Here is a 5,603-nt window from a genome sequence, read left to right on the forward strand (position 1 = left end):
TGTGAAAGTGCTTAATAAACTGTAAGAGACTTTAACATTGTGATGTGTTCCACACCACAGTTATCCTCATAGAATGTAGCAAAGGAAGAAGCAATGTGCTTAGCATCTTTTGTGACTAGGGCACTGGTTTTAAGCTGAGTGCCTGACTTCTTGAAGAGTCAGTGCCTGAGGAAAGTGCTAGTGGGCACAGCTACTCTCCTCTTCTTTGTCATTCACACTTAAGTGCACAGCAAGAGCAGAAATTCCTTACAACCATCATATGATTTCTCTCATCTATGGAACATAAGAACTAGGAGGATCGGTAGGGGAAGAAAGGGATAAAGAAAAGGGGGGTAATCAGAGGGGGGAATGAAACATGAGAGACTATGGACTATGGGAAACAAACTGGGGACTTCAGAGGGGAGGGGGTGGGGGAAGGGGATAGACTGGTGGTGGGTAGTAGGGAGGGCACGTATTGCATGGTGCACTGGGTGTTATACGCAACTAATGAAGCATCAAATTACATCAGAATCAGGGGATGTACTGTATGGTGATTAACATAATATAATAAAATAAAATTAATTAAAAAAAAAAGTAAAGATAAAAAAAACATCTAATCTTAATGCATGCAGAGAGTGAGATGTGTTAAGGGGTCTGACTCAGGCTTTGTTCCCTTTTAACTTCAGAGGAGTCCAGGTATTAATCACAATGCATTAGCCCCTGCCCAAGGGTAGCTGTCTGCACCGCTCAAAAAAGTCTCAGCGTCCTGGAACTAGTGGGACACCAGCTCATCCAGGAATGGTGTCAGATGGCAGAAGGACTGCCATGGACGTCAGCCACACCCTGCCCCAACAACTGAGGTCACCCCCTTCCAGGGGGTGAATGTTCTGACTCCATTTGTTTTTTCACTCAAGGCTAAAACAAAGACCGTGTAACGTGATTCAACTGTGTACAATATTCTTACACTCTGTTCCAAATGTTGGTGGAGAAGTTTTCCTGCATCTTCTCTAGAAATTTATAGATTCCTCAAAAGTTCTCTTGTCTCACTGCAATGCCAGTGTCAGGTAATCTCATCTGCTTCTCGTGACAAAGAAAAATCTTTGCTGGAAGGTGTCAGGGAGTCTTAGCCCCATGTCAGAGACCTTCTCTAGGAAATTTTCTCTTCCCACAACATTTTTGAGTGTCTACTATATATCCCCAGACACTTCTCATTTTCTCTTGTAATTTTGTACAAGAGACAGACACACTGCAGACAGTAGAATATAGTGTGATAAATTAAATAATAGAATATAGATGAATGACAGACAGGTCTAGGACTAATCAAGGTCTTGCTAGATGAACAGCAGGTAAATGTGACCAATGAAATGTTAGTACTAAATTCTATAAAGAGAAATCACTCCATCTAGACTGACTCATCTAGCTCATACCCAGATGTCTGGGTCCTGATAGACTAACCAGAAAAATATATGAACATATAATTCATCCCTGACAAAGAACAAATGGTACACAGGCAATGTTCTACTTCTAATTACCAGAGAAATGCAAACAAATTTATTTATTTATTTATTTATTTATTTATTTATTTAAGATTTTATTTGTTTATTTGAGAGAGAGAGTGGAGGGAGGAACAGAAGGAGAGGGACAAGCAGATTCTACGCTGAGCACAGAGCCCAACACGGGGCTCAATCCCAGGACCCTGAGATCATCATCTGTGCCAAAACCACAAGTCCATTGCTCAACCCACTGAGCCACCCAGGTTCCCTGAGAAATGCAAATTTAAAGTGAGATATCCAGGGCACCTGGGTGGCATAGTCATTAAGTGTCTGCCTTCAGCTCAGGGCGTGATCCCAGCGTTTTGGGATCGAGCCCCATATCAGGCTTCTCCACTAGGAGCCTGCTTCTTTCTCTCCCACTCCCCCTGCTTGTGTTCCCTCTCTTGCTGGCTGTCTCTCTCTGTCAAATAAATAAATAAAATCTTTTAAAATAAATTAAATAAATAAATAATAAAGTGAGATATCCTTCGACACCTAAAAACATAAATAGGAGACCCAATGTTAGTGAAACTATGCTATAATCCATCAAAAACCCCTTTAAAAAGAATTTGACTTAATATGAAGAGACAGGTGAGAATTCACGAGTTGAGTCTAATGGGGGATGGTGTATTAGTTTTCTAGAATGGCCATAGCAAAATACCACAGACTGTATGGCTTAAAGGATGGACACTGGTTTTCTCACAGTTCCAGAGGCTGGAGGTTGAAGACCCAGGTGTAGACACGTTGCCTCCCACGAGGCTACTCTCCTCAGCTTGCAGAGAGCCGCGTCACGTGGTCATCCCTCTGTACTTGCCCATCCCTGTTATCTCTTCCTCTTCTCATAAAAACACCACTCATGTGGGATGAGAACCTACTCTAAGGGCCTCATTTAAACTGAATTACCTCTTTGAAGATCCTATCTCCGAATACTATTATATTTTGAAGCCCTGAGGGTTGGGACTTCAACATATGAATTTGGGGGGCCACTTTCTCGACCGTAACAGATGGGATCCTCTGTCCTGAAAATTCCGACTACTGAGAATTTAACCTAAACATGTGCATTAATATGTCCAGTGGGAAATTGTTTTTAATAATTGTAAAAAAACATAATTAAAGTAATTGGTAAGTAAATCATGGTAGATCAACTTTATAGCTATTTTTCTGGTCATGAAGGTTATATAAATAAAGACTATCTCAAAATAGGTAAGTGAAAGCTCTTCTATGATTTGTCCATAGGTTTCATAACCAAGGGTAATTATGGGAGATTCACTGAGCTGCCACTAGAGGGAGTGCTAACCCAGAGTTGGGCGTAAAGAGGCACTTGGGAGCACCCGTGCTGGTGACGCTGGACTCAAAAATGAGAAAAAGAGAACGTCAAGAGATGGCAATGGTAATTCCACAAGGGACTCAGGGAATAACTTAATAATTACCAAAGATACCTCTCTCCTGGGAAGTAAATGCTTCTTGCTGCCCGTCTTCTACACCTCTACCTCCTAAAGCCTTTCAGGAAAATTCCATTCTAGAGACTTGCTCTCCATGCGCGATCTATAATGTATTCTTTTTGTTTAGTGGTTGCATTGATGTTATTTTTTCTTCTATCAAATAAATTTTTCTTGTATCGACCATCATGCTGTGAAGGACAGCGTTCTCTGACTCATCAAATGTGTGCTGAGCAGGACTCTGCTAAGCTATGTGAGTCTTTGTAGAAATAGCAACTGGAACTTTGTGAACCGGAAGGATTAGGTACGCACAGGACAAGTCCTGAAGAGGAAAGGGAAAGCTAATGGCATCACGGTGAGGATGAGTGCAATGTGCATTCGGGGGACTATAGTGGGAAACATGAATTTGGAATTTAGATCATTCCGTGAGAGCCAAGAAGCGCCTAAGTGTTGGAATCATGCAAAATCACAGTTAAATTACCGCTCTACCTTTGACTAATTGACAGAGCTTGGCAAATCACTTCTTTCCTGGCTTTGATTTCTTTCTCTAAAAAACACTTCACAGAGCTATGAGAATTAGACATGGTGTATGTTAAGGCTTAACGCTATGTTGGGCCCACCACAGCTGCCAATAATTGGTAACTATTATTATTTTAGCCTAAAATCACATAAACTGATGAGTAACCCCCTGGGTGGAGGGGTGGGAGGACCAGCATGCAGTTCCTGGGGGGGCAACCCATCTGTGCCAAGAGGGTGAATTCAGTGGGGTGGGGCGATGGCAGGAGCCAGATTGGGGTTGCAGGTCTAAATTCTGCTTTCCTATCTAGGCTTACTAACAGCAAAGTTGATTATTTTGAGCCCTGACTTTTAATTTCAGTTGATTAAGAATTTTTTGAAGAAGAAAGAGGGGCTATCAATTAGGCCTTCTCAGAAACCTGAGAAATGCTCAACACTGAGCATTTATCCCAAGCCCCGACAGAAATGAATGTCAATTAACTATTTATTGACTGAATCATGTCACAGGTGCATGAATTACGAATGGAAAATAGCTATCACAAAGCTATGAAAGTTTCTATAGAACCCCAAACCTCCCAGGGNCAAAGCTATGAAAGTTTCTATAGAACCCCAAGCCTCCCAGGGAATAATGCCACCCTATGTGTTATCAAAAATTGATAGTAATTGGGGGCGCCTGGGTGGCACAGCGGTTAAGCCTCTGCCTTCGGCTCAGGGCGTGATCCCGGCGTTATGGGATCGAGCCCCACGTCAGGCTCTTCCACTACGAGCCTGCTTCTTCCTCTCCCACTCCCTGCTTGTGTTCCCTCTCTCGCTGGCTGTCTCTATCTCTGTCGAATAAATAAATAAAATCTTTAAAAAAAATTGATAGTAATTGATATGAAGCCTTTTTTCAGATTCTCACATAAACTTACTCATTTACAGACGGTAACCAAAAAAATATAGTGGCTTGACTGCTTATCTGGTATCTCCATTATCTTCAGATTAGAAGTCAGTTGGGGACAGGATCCAGTTGATGGGGCAAAAATGTACAGATGAGGAGAGCTTCTGAGAAACTCACCTTGGCAGCAGAGGGAGACTGCTAATCACAGATAAATAGGGAGCTGCAGTGGAGGACCATTTAGAGGAGGAAGAGAAAAGCTCTAAGCACCTCATTGCGTTTTGTTGAAAATGAACACACTTGTATTTTGGTGGGGATACTGATACAGCATTGTTTCTAAGAATGGCTCAAATTATATTCTCTATGAGGTAATAATAAGAATGAAAAAATATTAGAAAACATTAGAAAATATTTTTACCATAGTTGAGATTTTAAAAAGTTCTAGTGTTTAGCATGCTAAGTTTCTGCTTTCTGGAATATTCCTTTATGGGAATACCTTTGATCTCTTATTGCTCCCCTAAGAGAAGGAGCCATCAGAACAGATGCTACTCGAACATTTATGGGCTGAGAGTCGGATATTTTGTTTAACTTATGTTAACTTATGTATCACCAAATGGAATTTCACTTTTCAAAGTTAGCTTCATCCAACACAATTCATTTTAAAAGAACAGAAAAAAGCACTTTGTCTTTATGCTTATTGCTATTGTTTTAATTAAAGTTTTAATTTAGGTTGGCACATTTGGCATATGGAATTCAGTTCTCTTTCCAGAAGCCCAGGGGTTCCCGAACTAATGAGAAAAATCAGACTTATTTAATATGGACAGAATCAGATAGCTGTGAGGAGTAAGAAGATTTCATATAAAATGTAATGTAAGAAACATGGTATCAATACATAAGACACAGTGTTTTGCATATTTACTGTTTGCCTGTTCTTCAAACACTGCGCAGGCCGCCTTAAGAGAAGTGTAACTCTAAATATTAGGGATGTGATTAAAGAGCAAAGGTGATTCTCCACGGTCTAATAAGTTTGAGAAACACTGAGTTAAAGCAAATTAGGGCTTCTTTATTACCAGGCTTTTCAGCACAGTCAGTGAGTTAATAGGAATTGGAAAGCTCTTGGAGGGGGATAGAGCATATAGGCAACGTCTCCCAAACTTATTAGGTCATGGAACATTTTTCCCGAGGAGCGTATTTTGGGACCAGTGTTTGGCAGATGACCCATCGGAAAACCAGGAAGCCAGGCTGTGAAGGATACTAAGG

This window comes from Ailuropoda melanoleuca, chromosome 4 (assembly GCF_002007445.2).
Source record: "Ailuropoda melanoleuca isolate Jingjing chromosome 4, ASM200744v2, whole genome shotgun sequence".
Classification (NCBI taxonomy): Eukaryota; Metazoa; Chordata; class Mammalia; order Carnivora; family Ursidae; genus Ailuropoda; species Ailuropoda melanoleuca.